General features: G+C 52.0%; 1 protein-coding gene across 12 annotated transcripts in view; it reads left to right on the top strand.

The window, feature by feature from the left end:
- The window catches only part of MTSS1 (MTSS I-BAR domain containing 1), a 169,048-nt gene that overhangs the window by 104,139 nt on the left and 50,860 nt on the right, over positions 1-14,049 (top strand). For 2 of the 12 annotated variants that reach the window (XM_089336474.1, XM_089336471.1), the window contains exon 4: positions 9,497-9,564. The exons of 9 other annotated variants lie outside the window; for them this stretch is intronic. The gene's annotated coding sequence lies outside the window, so the exon portion shown is untranslated. Of the gene's footprint in view, positions 1-8,053; positions 8,159-9,496; positions 9,565-14,049 lie in introns of those variants that run through there. One more of the 12 variants, XM_089336473.1, reaches the window with a different exon arrangement.

Here is a 14,049-nt window from a genome sequence, read left to right as displayed (position 1 = left end):
GTCCGGCCGTGTGACCTTGCAGGTCTTGAGTTCCAGGAGTGTGAATTCCATGCTGTCTAGCCAGCTAGCGAGCTCAAAAAAAAACCCTTATTTTCCTTCACAAGTCTGAAAGGATCAAGCAGATCTGTTTTGTGCAGTCACATGCGTTCTCCCCTGGTAACTGCCCGTGTTCCAGATTTTCTGAGTGCTGCCTCATGCCAGGCGCTGGGCGAGGGGCAGGGGCCCCTGCTGGCCAGAAGCTTACTCTTGGAGAAGGGGACAGAGTAGAGAGACCAGGGCAGCATGTTGTGACGGTGGGGATGGGGACAGAGTTCGGGGAATGCTGTGCATTCCGGGTGAGACCAGAAGGTCTCGCAGGTTCACGGAAGTCAGCGAGAAGTGTGACACCGCCGCCGTGGCGGGAACGGCGTGCACGGAAGCCACGTGGCAAGCAAAGGAGAGAAGGGGCATTTGGGAGTTCCCAGGATGCCCGTCACCCAGACCACGGGAGTGGGCGGTTTCTGAGGACTCTGGCGTGGAGACTCTCGGCTGTACAAGAACACGGCTGTCCTGCCTGCCTGTCTGTTAACTCTGCTAGACTGTTAACCCTGTAAGTTCGAACGACATCCTCCCTGCGTGAATATTGCTCACCTCCCGTTAACTGAACGCGAGACAACGTTAGGAGGGCGGAGCTGGTAAACATCTGTCCCCGTCCTACGGAGCAAAGCGCTTCAGGCTTAGATCTTCCTGCCGTCGTGTCCGGAGTCGCACTGCGTTCGGGCACGGAGGCGGAGGGTGAGCGAAAGGCATTCACGCCGTGGCCGCCTGCCTCCGAGTGGGCGCTTCTGCATTCATTCTCTCTCCCTGTCTCTGCCCCTATGTCTGGGAGAGGCCCGTCTTGCCCCGTGTTTCTCGTGCTGCCCACAGGGTCCTGGTCTGGAAGGCGCAGGCGGGAGCCCCATCCTTGCTGTCCCTTTGGGATGGAACGGACGGCCTCGGGCTCCTGTTCCTCCTGGCTGTCTTCAGCCTTGGCTTCCGAGGCCCACCTGGTCTGCTCCTGCAGCTGCCCCAACATCTGTCTTGCCCATTGCGGATTGCAGACGGTTGGTGCACAGACACCCCGTTGACGTCATCACTGGACATCCGTCTGGTGATAAGATGGAACCATGCAGCAGCTGCTCTCGCTGCCATGGACGGAGGCCAGGATGTCATGAAACAGAAGAATGTGTTTTGGCAGCGTGGCCGTTTGCTTGTGAAGACTGGGCACGTGGAGGTCGGTGTCCAGTTCTTGGCTTCCACTGAGGCCTGGCCAGCAGCCTTGGGGATTGAGCTTAGAGAAGCAGTGGGGTCCGATGGAAGGCACAGGGGCTCTAAAGGCACACGACCCTGTCTGAAATTCAGCAATTTCATCAGCTTGCTGTGTGACCCGGGTCAGGTTGCTTACCCTCTCTGTGACAAAGGCAGTTTGAGAATTTTGTTACAGAAAGTGTTACCCAAGACTGAGAAAACCTGTGTAAGCCACGTAAGGAATCAGGACGGGAGGAGGGCTACAGGGCCAGGCCAGCAGGTTGGAAGGAGCACAGTGCCAGTGCCTGGTGGCCCTGCCTCTGCTGGGAGCAGTCATCGTGCCCAGCACGCGATAGCAGCAGCACAGGGTATGCACTGCCCAGTACAGGCTGCTGCTCCAAGGGAGGAGGAGGACACGTGACAGCAGATTTTGCCAAGGGACCTTTCTTGGGTCTCTGAAGTTGTAGTCGCTGTACTGTGGGCCCGTGCTGATTGAGTGGTGTGGTCAGCCAGGTGAGCCCTTGGGGGTACCCTAGGGCCTGGGCCGGGGGCTGGGGAGCCACAGTCTGCCCCCAGCCCTCCTGTCTCCCTTTTGTTTCCCTGAAACACCTCCAATCAAAATAGGGTTTTGCTGCTTAAAATGTGGCACTTTTGAAGATTTCTAGCTTGGATGAGAGCCCGAGTGAAGTACCAGGTGGTTTTTCTCGAACTCTCCCAGCTCCCCCAGTTCTCTTCTCAGCAGTAGAAGAAGCAGGGTCAGGCACTGTGGCGCAGCAGGTCGAGCCGCCGTTTGGGGCACTCACGTCCCATACCAGAGGGCCTGCTTTGCGTCCTGCCTACGCCACGTTGCCAGTCCATCTTCCTGCTGATGCGCCTGGGAGGCGGGGAGGGGGCCCAGGTACTTGGGTCCCTACCACCCGCGGATGAGACCCTGCTGGAGCTCAAGGCTCCCAGTTTCAGCCTGGCCTAGTCTTGGCTGTTGTAGACATCTCATCTGAGGAGTGAACCAGAGGAAGGGAGGTCTCTGTCTCTCCTTCTCTCTGTCACTCTGCCTTTTGAATAAATAAGTCTTAAAAAAAGAATAATTGGATTTTAGAACTTTTATGATCGATTGGCCAAGGTAAGTGGGAGAAGTCAGTGGCCTTTGGGCCTGAACAGGAAACCCGGAGACCCAGCTGGCTCCATCAGCTCCTTTGTGGGTGCTTTATCTCCGGGGAATGGAAATGAGACAGGGACCCTGCCCAACCTTGGAAGGAGCTCGTGGCTTTTGGATTAAAAAAAAAAGACTTTTGGCCTCCCTGAAAACCATTTTCTTGCCATCAGTTTTCTGGGAATGGGTTCTGGGAAGAACATTAGGCGTGGAGTTGAAGTGTGACACGCTCCTGTGTGGCAAAGGTGGACCCCCCCCCCCCCCCCAGTCTGTGACCCAAGAGTGCTTCCAGCTGCTGGGTTGCTTCTTGTTACATAACCCCGACTGGAAAAACACGAGGCTTTGTGGCAGGCCAGGGGTCGGATGAGATGCCAGTCCTCAGATGAGATGCCAGTCCTTAGGTATGGATTGCGTCTGATGGTTTCCTAATCACTCTGTTTTTCTAAAGGAGCTGGAAATTTTGAAAAAGCGATCAAGAGGTGCACAGCCGAGGGCCTTCTTCTCAAGCAGTGAAAGGCTTAGCTCCACCCCGATTCTGTCCGACAGGGTTCTAAGTTGTGTCATAGGCCTGTGTATCTTAAGCTATATTCCAGGTTCTGGCCCCCACAGAGATAAGAGTTCAGAGCAGAGGCCTAAATACAAGTGAGAGCAGGATTTATTTAAAAGAGAGAGTGAATAGACATTCACATGTGAGCGTGGGCCACCCCACATGGAGAGACACCCACCACGCGTGGGCCGGAGAGTTGCTCCTGAGGAGAGAGAGGGGAAGAGGCCCGAGAAGGATCCCCAAGCCTGGCCAAGAGCCAAAGGAGGGCCCCGCCCACGCTGCCAGTCCTCGACGAGATAGGGTGCGGTGCCCTAAGTGAATATACACGTGGGGTGCAGCTGAGCATGCGGGAGGCTTCATGGGGTTTCACGGCACCTCCGTGTGGAGTTTTAACTTCCACGTGGCCATCATGGCGTCTCCTCCTTCCTGGGCTGGGACGAGACACAGGTGTATCCTGGGCAAGGAGGTGATTGACAGGTAAGGGGACAGAGCTGCAATGCAGGCCTGGCGGAAACTGCAGCTGGTTGGATCCCGTCTAACTCCCTGCCTGCAGCAGAAGTCACTTCAGAGTCAGAGGGGAAGTGATTAGAGGACATTAGGGGTCCCAGAGGATCCCACCCTGCGTTTACATTTGTGACCCCTGTCCATCATACCCACGGCACACAGAATGCATGTTTCTTAAGCACCTGATCTCCCCTGAGACCTGGGACTTGGAGGGCTGCACCGCCAGTGGTGTCTGTGTTTGTATCCCCCGTCCCCGGCACTGACGTATGGCAGGACGTCAGAGTGTACTGAAGCATATTGGTGGGCTGCGCTTCAGCTGTAAAGCAAAGCCGGCGAGGTGTTTTCCTGCCTAAAACAGGCACACAGGACAGACACAGCAGGAGCAGCAGCCGCAAGCGTGTGCAGGAAACGTGCAGATGCCCAGGCCGGTGCCCTGACGTCCGGCAGGTTCCCAGCACGTGGCACGCAGACCAGCGTAGGCTCTGCTGGGCACCTGGTGGCAGGGCAGGCTTCCATGTTAGTGCCGAAGCCCACTCCGATGCCACAGCAGGTCATGGCCTATGCAAATCAGATGTGCTGATGCTTGGCTGGTGAGATTTCATGGTTGGTTCAGGGCAAGGCAGATGTGGCCCTGAGCCATGAGGACCTCTGAGGGCAGCAAAGGAGAGGGTGGGGGATGGGAGAGACGAAGATTGAAGATTGATGTCCAGAGCCCAGGCTGCCTTAGCATGTGGGTGCTGACCAGGAAAAGGGCATTGACCTCAGCTGTTCCTGCTGTGGTTCTGAGTGGCCAGTTCTCAGACCTCCAGGCTGATCTGGCTGAAGGAGGAGGCTCATTCTGGATCTCCTCCAGAACCATCCTCAGGGCAGGAACCAAAGCTGTGATGAGATCATTAAGTTTTGTCTAAAAAAATTCTGATTTGTAATAGTGATGAAACACATAGTGTAACATATATCGTCTGAACCATTTCTAAGTGGGTTAAGGTGTAGCCTAGTGTGAGAACTTAACTACTGCTCATGCCATTGTTTTCTTTGGGGATAAACAAAGCAAAGCCAAAAGTCACCCATTTCCCAAGCAACTGAGGTATCAGTAGCCTCCTGGAACATGCACCTGTTTGGTAAGCTGAGGTCAGCTGTGGCCGCGCTGTTGGCTTGGAAATCAGAGATGGGTTCCCCCGCCCATAGCAGGGACAAAGATAAATGCCCCCTGTCTGCATCAGAAAAGGAAGTGCACCCATCCCATCCACCCAGAAAGGAGAGGAAAATGGTGCCACAGTATCCTCCTCAGATCTGGACCACCCGAGAGTACAGTGTGTGATGTTTTATGGCTGTGCTGGGCCATTGGTGACGGCACCTGCTCTCCATTTGAACTGGGTTTCAGCAGCATTTGGCCGTCGCCCCCATTCTTTGCTGCAACTGTCTGGGGCAGGAAGCGTCTCTTTGCCGAGAGTGGAGTAGTACATTTTATAGTTTGCCAACAGAGGGAAGCAAGGAGGTGGGAGTGGCCAAGCCGCTAGTTCCACTCCGATCTCATCCTGGATTTGGTGGGGTAGAGAGCTCGGCTTGGGGTGCCTAGGAGTTGTCTGAGAATGGCTCTCCCCTGGAAGTGTGCGGTGAACAACTCGTGGAGCTGCACATGGCAGTCCTGAGGGGCTTGACTCCTCCCAGTCCTTACATTTCTGCTGCAGTTCTGGTGTTTGAAAAAAATGCAGGTGTATTTTGCTGCGAGGTGGGAGGTTTGTCTAGAACCAGACCAGCCGAGAGTCTTGTGTTGTGTGGAGCGGTGTACATGAAGACAGCGGCAGGGTCTGTGGATTTAATGTTAACTGCGTGATCATACGGCTCCCCGCACACGGGGCCTGGGACTCACATTCCTCCTGGATCGACCCATTCAGTGCTCCTGGCATGAGGAAGCAGGTGCTGTTGGGTGAGGAAGTGGAGATGCAGAGCAGGTGTCCCCCAAAGCGTCAGTATACCATTGGCTGGAGGGAGAACCGGAGCGGTAGCTAAGGCTTCGCAGCTCCAGGTGGCCCATCTTCACCTCTGCTGCTCCCAGCTTCCTTTGCTCTCTGAGTCTAGCTCCTCATCTGCTGGATGGTCCTTGTGGGGCTGCCCGGAGTCATGGTGTAGCCAGGGGCTTGGGTCTAAGTACACAAGCAAAGCTTCAGGGTGGTCAGGAATCGGAGCTGAGAAGCGCCCCCTGGAGTTCGCGTCTTGTAATAGCACCAAGCCCTGCTTTGTGAGAACAGCAATTCCCAGCCTGCGTAGATTTGCCTGCCTGTCTTTTAGAACATTTATGGTGGGGTGATGGTTACCCTGTTTATGATGGGGCTCAGGCTTGGACACTTAAAAAGTAGGAAAATTGAGTTTGTTCCATTTTGTTTTCAACATAACAGTTCTTCATCTGCCTTTGCATGCTTGTTTGTAGGCTGAATACAGTTCAGTGTGCGTCAGGTGGCCTCATAGTTCCTGGAGATGAAACCTGCTACTGTTCTTCGGTTTACTCCTGTCCAACTGTCCGTCCATCTGTCTGCTCTGTCTCTGTCTCTCTTTAAACTTGAAGTTATTAAAATACCATGGCTTTTCCTGTGTTCTTGTTTGAATATCCTTGATGTCAAGATTTGTAGATGAAAGATCCGCTTCAGCTTTGTAATAACGTGTAATCGTCTCTTGAAATAAACCAGCACCTCCCGGGCTGCAGACTGTCTCTCCACTTACATGAATGCAAAGCTCTTCTCGCCTAATGACCCCCCCCTGCCCGTGCCATTTCCTGTGTGTGCGGTCATCTGGAATAGCTGCTACCAGTCTCATGGTTGGTGGGGGGTGCGGCGCCCCAGCCCCATTCTCTATAATGGAGTCGTGTTTATTCCTGATCCCCGGCCCCAAACCCTTTGTCTTCTGCCTTGTAGTCAGAACCTGTTCTTCGTGCTTTCTCTCTTCCTCCATTGTCACTGTTGGTTTGAATTGGGAAAACATCACCTCTGTAGGAAGCTTTCCAAATCGATACTAATTCCTCCAGGGGCAGATTCCTGCCTCACACACTATTACATTTGCTGATTAAGTACTGTTAAGATGCTTTTGCTGTGTTCTTACCTAAATGAGTGCTGGGTTCCTGACGGCCCGTGGTGGGACAGCGCAGGCTGCATTGTAGCGCTCCAGGAGCCCGGTGGGCAGTGGGAGCCTTCCTGGTGTATGTGTGCACTGTGTTCTGGGGGGCACCTGTGAGCAGTCAGGTCTTTCTGCACACGTGAGCCGCTGGCCTTGCTCATGTCCAGGAGAGCCCTGTAGTTCGTGTGGATCCTTTTACTTCTCCAAAGTCGTCTTTTGGGATGATAGAAAGTATTTAGAAGTTACTGAGTAGAGTAGAATCTGAAAAAACAGGTTATTTCTTTAAATAGTTATGGCCCTTGGAAGATGAGCCTTTGAACTTACTTCTGGGTGGGGGTCCCAGGTAGTGCTGCATCAGCCCATGGTGACTATTGAAGGGTGCCAATGATGGCCCAAGGCCATCTGGGAAATGGCAAAGTGGGTGACAAGCTGAGGGGTATGGTGAATTGGAGGGAGCCAAGGGCTCTGGGGTATTCTCTCACGGACAACAGTGGAGGTCAGCACGTGCACCTGTCATAAAGGAACCTCACCCCTCACCGTGGTGGAGCTGTCCGTGGACAGTGGAGGAGTGTGTTCAGCACAGCTGGAAATGGGAGGCGCCTCACAGCAGCACACCTGAGCACCCGGGTGTGGGGTTCCTTTGCACTTCTGCCCACTTTGGGGATGCAAAGTACTCAGCCAGCAATCCCTCCAGCTCACCTCTTTCCTCCTCTCCAAATCTCCATCTCCATATATTCCCCTGTGAGTTACAGATCCGCTGGCGTCTGTCTCAGAAGACAACTGAGGGATGGGCATTTAGCCTGCTATTAAGATGCCTACATTTTATGTTAGAATACCTGGATTCCATGCCTAGCTCTGGCTCCTGGCTCCTGGCTCCAGCTTCGCTGCCAGTAACTCCCTCCCTGGGAGGCAGCGGTTAACAGCTCAAGGAATTGAGTTCCTGCCCCTCATGTGAGACCTGCATTGAGTTCCGGGCTCCCAGCTTTAGCCCTGGGCCAGTCCCACCAATTTTGGGCATTTGGAAAATGAGCCAGTGGATGGAAGTATGTGTTTTCTCTCTCTCTTTGTCAAATATAGTAATAATCATAACAAATAAAAAAGCACTGGATGGGCAGGGCCTTGGGTGAAGTCATGTTTAGTGTTGATCTGCAGAGGGAGTTGGTAAGAGTCACGTGCTGGAGGGCTGCCCCGTGGGTTTCCGTGTGGGTGCACACGTGCACGTGTGTTATTTATATAGCATGTAGATGCAAGGCATAAGATTATATATATTTTTCCCTCTGCAGCCTTCCACTTGTCTCACTGAATAGCACCAGAGTCCCTGGTGCTGTTTCTATTTGGAGTAGCAGTGACAGTCATGAATTTCCAGGTGGCAGTGAATGGCTGGAATTAGAAACCAGCTCTCTATTTAAGACTTGTTTTCATTTTGTTTAGCTTCATTGGATACATGGCAGGCATTGCCCAAGCCTCGACTTTGTGCTTGGAACGAGACAGGCTCTTCCAGTAAGAACGCCTTTCCTTCCTGGACCTCTGCTCGCAGCACCCCAAGGGTTCTGAGCAGGGCTGCCGTCTTCCTCAGGCTGCAGGTGAGCACGTTCTCCGGCCCTGTGGATGTTTGGCTGAGCCCCGATGACCGCTGGACACGGCAGATAGAGAAGTTCCGAGGCCATGCTCATAAACAGGGCTGCGCCTCAGGTCCCAGGCAACTTTTAGATTCTGTAACTGCTCGAAGCTGAAGGTTCTTTGGAAAGTGGCTTTAAGGAATCGCAGGGCTTAGTGTTGAGAATGCCATTTGGTGGGTCCCTTGTCCTTCTTTACATTCTGCCAAGTGACTGTCGTCATGGCAACAGATTTGCTTGCAAAGGCTTTTCTAATAGCATAGAAGGAGACCCGAAGCTTCCTGAGATTCTTAGTAATTATCTTCTAAAAAAATATGTTAATATTGGGAACATTCGAATGGTCCTGTTCCATCCTTATGAGGAAGTTTGAGGTCTCTTTCAGCCCCATATCTTAAAAGACTTGATTTTTTTTTGTTTGACTTATTTTTGTGCATATTCTTATGTGGAAGAACCGTTATTCTACTGGTAATGATGCTTAAATGTTTAATTTTTATTTGAAAGGCAGGCAGGATAACCAAGCATTGATTGAGATATCTTTAATTAGATTGAGGAGTTGGGTGTGCTCTTTCTATAGGTGACCTTGAAGCTCAAACCCAGCCGGCCTCCTGGAGCTCCCAGCTTTAGGGGCTGCAACTCCTGTGCAAAAAAACTCCTGTCTTTGTCTTCACACCACCAGGCGGAGGGCATCCACGCTGAGCCCAGTACGTTTGAAGACGCTCTCATCGCCCTCTCTGGGGACCTCAGATTTAGCTCTGCAGCCAGAATGTTAGAAGGATCTGTCTGCTCTCCATATAGGATACTGTCCAATTTTTTCTTTCTTGTTTCTTTCTTTCTTTCTTTTTTTGCTTTTCCCCATCTCTTTATCTGCAAATACCTATTCAGCCTTTTTCTGGGTCATGCATCTTTGCCAGACACTGAAAATGCATGAATGGCTCGGACATAGTCGCTGCCTGCAAGGTCGCCAGCGAGTGGAGGACATAGGCCCTCGAAGCAGTAAGCCCAGTACACCACGTGTGGCACATGTATGAGCAGTGGGAAGCAGGCCATGAGCCGGTGGCACCCGGCCCCCTCAGGCTCTCCTTGCTTCCCTCCCGCCCTTCTCCCATCCTGATTTGCATCTCGCAGGCCTCTGTGCTGCTTCCAGAGGAGAGAAGCTTCATCAGCGCCCATCTTTCCTGCTGAGTCGCTCTAAGGCTCCTTAACCATTCCAGGCATGGAGAGGGCCAGTGGGAACCAAGGGATTCTGTCTGACCCTCACTCTTTTTTTTTTTTTTTTTTTTTTTTTTTTTTTTTTTTTTTTTTGAGCTACTCTGCCACATCTGTTGCCTAATGCTCTTTTCTGTGGTGGATCAGAGCTGCAGTTTCGCTCAGTGGTAGGAGGCCACCTGGTCAACCGAGCCTGGTTTTGGAGGGGAGACTGACGGGAGGGCAGGGAAGCTTGGTGGTCTGTGGGGCTGCAGCAGGACAAGCAGGCCCACAGCTCTCCCACATCGCGCCTCCAAGTCCAGGACATCTGGTCCACCTGGATTTCACCTGGCAGGGAGTCTCTGTGGTGGTGGTGTCCTCGGGCAGGTGGGGAAGGCATACTGGCTGCTGAAATACTCTAGCCCCTTCCACTCAGGTCGGCATCCTGAGGGGCCAAATCTCCGGCCCTACCGGGCCTCCTCGGTTAGAATCAGCGTGTGAGCACAGCTCTCTGGTGATCCTCATGCACGTTACGATTTGAGCGGTTGCGTCTTTTTTGCTTTTGAGATGTTGGACTCAGGGTTGCAAATACAGGGGGTGCATCCTGCCCTCCTGCCTTCGTGGCAGACAGTGCTAGCAGATGTAGGTCTTGGGTCTTCCATCAAAGCAGAACCACCACGGGTCTTCCATCAAAGCAGAACCGCCACAGCACCCACAGTGTAGTCCTCTAGGCATCCGTTATCACCTGATCACAATGAAACCGGCAGGCAAACCCGCTTGCTTCCCTGTGTCTGTGAAGAACTCACCTGGAGACCGTGTTTCGCACTGACCCTTGAGGGATGAGACTAGGACACTCATCATTTCCCAGGGCAGAGGGAAGAACACCAGGCCCACGGAATGAACAGCCATCGGCAACTCCTACCTAAGCACAGTGGCAACACATCTGGCCCAGTTTGTCCTCAGAGGCTGGACGGTAACTTTGAATAGAACAAGGAGGGCCATCATGCTATGCTGGGTCCTGCATACCCATGGGACCCATCGCCAACCCCTTGGTCTTGCAATCCCATTGTCCCCTTTGATGACAGAGCCAGCAGTCAGGATTAAACCATTTGTTCCTGGCTGGTTTCCTTTTTTGCATTCCTTTTTTGCATTCTTTGAGAAGAACAGTTGCTATAATGGGTGTGAGGAGGAACAGGATGCAGGAGGAAGGGTAACCCAGACCATCCAGTAAACAGTTTGCATCCTATTGTGTGACCAGCTCTTAGGGGGATCCAGTTTAGTTTAACCTCAAGGGGTCATCTGGTGGTGGGAATTGTGTCCCATTTTCATGGAAACTCAAAGCTGGGAGAATTTAAAAGCTGCATATTTTCTCTGCCACTCATAGCGGTGGCTTCTGATCACCTGGGACTCTGTATTTTCCCAACCAAGTTTTGTAAGGTCTTATTTAATGAAAAAATTTCTTTGTAAAATAGTAATTATACCCCATTTCTCTAGAAATGAATAATGTAACTGTTAACCTGGGATCGGTTTTACCAGACTTGATATAATTGTCATTGAAAGCAAAGGACTCTGAATGGTTAAGTCAGCCTGAGTAGTAATGAGGCTTATAGAAAGACCAAGAACAGTCGGGTTTTCTTTTCTAAGCTTAATGTATGGATTTTTATGTATTTGAAAGGTAGAGTGACAGAGAAATAGAGATCTTCTATCTGCTGGTTCATTTCTCAGATACCCACAACAGCTAAGGCTGGGCCAGGTCAAAGCTGGGAGCCCAAACTCCATCTGGGTCTCCCATGTGGGTGGCTGGAACCCACTTCTCCTACATAGGTGGCAGAGATCCATGTGTTTGAGCCATTACCTGCTGCTTCCCAGGGTTCACATTTTTAAGGAAGCTGGATTAGAGGAGTTAGGACTTGAACCAGGCATGCCCACAAGGCATGCGGGCATCCTAAGGGTTGTCTTGACTGCTGTACCTCAACACCCAGCCTGAGAGTAGTTTTAAAATCTATGTTACTGGGGCGCATTGTGGCAAAGCAGGTAAAGCCGCTGCATGTGATGCCGACATTCCATATGGGCACTGGTTCATGCACCAGCTGCTCCACTTTGATCTAGTTCCCTGCTGATAGGGAAAAGCAGCAGAAGATGGCCCGCATGTTTGGGCCCCTGCCATCCCTGCAGGAGACCCGGATGAAGCTCCTTCTTCCTGGCTTCAGCCTGGCCAAGGCCTGGCCATTACAACCATCTGGGGAGTGAACCAGTGGATGGAATACCTCTCTTTCTGTCTCACCCTCTTATAAGTTCACCTTTCAAGTAAATAAATAATCTGTTTTAAAAATGTGCATATTATTACTGCTTGACTTGAAGCTCAGTTTGGGAGCTAGAAACCAAAGCTGGTTATGCCCTTGTTTTACACAGAGCAGCTAGAGGACTGGGCTTGCCTTGCTTGTAGGGATTCAGGGACTCTGGCTGAGTCCTGGTGCTGCTGTGTGAACCTGCTGGAGCCTTCTCCCTGCTCTGTTTGTTCATGAAAGCCAGCCTTTTCTCTACTGCTTCAAGGTCAGAGATTGAGTTGTTCTTTTACCTCTGCTTGGTGCAGAAGCCATCCAGACTTTCATTCAGAAACCCATTTGGCGGAGCTGGCGTTGTGGTGTAGCAGGTTAAGCCTCCGCCTTTGACACCAGTATCCCATATATGAGTGCCAGTTCAAGACCCAACTGCTCCACTCCCAATTCAACTCCCTGCTACTGCACCTGTGAAAGCAGCAGAGGATGGCCCAGGTTCTTGGGCCTCTGCACTCATGTGGGAGACCCGAAAGAAGCTTTCAGCTCCTGCCTTTGGCCTGGCCCAGCCTCAGCCATTTGGGGAGTGAACCAGTGCATGAAAGATATCTCTTCCTGCCTCCCGCCCCTGCCACTGTAACTCTGCCTTTCAAATAAAAGAAAAATAAATCTTACAAAACAAATAAACCATTTGGCTTTTGAGATAGAAATGGAGGAGGAAGAGAAGAGAGTACAGCTGTGTGCCACGTAGTGACGTATTGGTCAACAACAAGCCGTGTGTATGTCCACAGCCCCCTAAGGGTTAATGGCCTCGTTTGTGTGAGTGCACTTTGTGATGTGTGCACAATGATGAAGTCACCCAGCGACCCTGTTGTTAGTGACAACAGGACCGGATGTGTCCAAGCCTGCTTGGGTCCATGCTTCTAGAAAACGAAGGCATCCTGGGTTCAGCTAAGCTGGATGTGAGGCTGTCCCTGGGGCTCTACCACAGATGCTCCCTGCTGGGGTGGGCTGCAGAGGAGTGAGTGGCTGGAAAGGTGATTTGGGGAAGGGTCGTCTGTGTGATTAGCAGTGGCCCCCACCACAGGAAGCAGGCGGGGGTGACCGATGCAGAAGCCTGGCCTGTTCATCCTTGCCCCAGGGCCTTGAATGCAGACTAGCCAGTCCATACATAGTCTAGCAAGCAAGTAGCCAAGATGAGGTTTGGATCTGACTGATGAACACAGAAAACCGAGTGGAAAGCTATTATTTTCCCTTCGTTAAAGGATGGGGGTGGAGGAAGAAAATTGATAACTACCCATATGCCACCAATTTCTCTCAGTGGTAGGTATTGGCACCAGTGACATGTCCCCAAGAACGGAGTGACAGGCCTAACCGTGGATCAGCCCTGGATTCAACTCTTGAATTCTGTGTGATCTTGGGCAAGTCTGTAGGACGAGGATGACGATCTCTACTTTAGGATAGCTATATGTGGAATGCTTGAGATTTATCCTGCAAGGGTCTGTCCCATTGCAAGCACTGATAGCAATTCCTGCTACCTTGGAAAACAGCAAGATTGCTTCTTGAACGATGATAAACTCAGCATACTATGGCGTAGTTCAGAGATGTACAGAAACCGCTTAAAGTGGGCCAGTAACACACGAGTGCAAGCTGAGTCTAGGGGTGAGAAGCTGGAAGGGTTGCCGTGTGTCACAGGAGATCTGGTCACCAGTGGAAGCAGAGCAAGAGGCCGGCTCGAGGCCACACACTGGCTCGCACTGTGGGGTCCCAGTGTAGCGGCATACTTTTGGGGGCAATGGGTATGGCGGCTCTTTACTCTGGTCACCCAAACACTTGACTCTGTATTCTGGTCAAAATACCCATCCGGCCACCTTCTGAATTGTCTGCCGGCCCCTACTTGGCTACTGTGTGTCAGTTACATTCTGAGAAAGAAGGAAACACACACGGCTTAAGCATCAGGCCACATCTGCTTTGCTGGCATGAGTCGGCAGCCCCAAGTCAAGCTCAGCTCCAACGGGAGCCTCTTCCTGTACCCATGTGGCAGAGGCAGACCATCGCAGTGGGAATTCACGGTGGCAGATGTCGGCGAGCCAGTCGGCATTTCCTGGGTGTTACTCCCCAGGGCTTTGCAACCAGGCCCCGTTCCCTTCAGGAATGAAGGCAGGAAAACATCCTATTGCAATATGTTTGCTCCTGACATGGTTTTCCCCCCCGTGGGAGTGTGTCCATGTTTCTGTGTTTCCCTATTACTATTCTCGCTTTGCTTTTAAAACAGCAACAAAGAAAGTGGAATATTGGTCTCTATGGCTGCCAGTGCTGCGCACGCCAACATCTCCCGTGCTTGCTGGTTGGAAGGCACCAGATGGTGGTAGGATTGTGTGTGGTTTTGTTTCCTCT

Source organism: Oryctolagus cuniculus, chromosome 6 (genome assembly GCF_051225735.1).
Source record: "Oryctolagus cuniculus isolate XC-2025 breed Fujian yellow rabbit chromosome 6, ASM5122573v1, whole genome shotgun sequence".
NCBI classification, from domain to species: domain Eukaryota; kingdom Metazoa; phylum Chordata; class Mammalia; order Lagomorpha; family Leporidae; genus Oryctolagus; species Oryctolagus cuniculus.
Note: the sequence above shows the minus strand (reverse complement) of the source record. Positions and strands in the feature narration are given on the sequence as shown.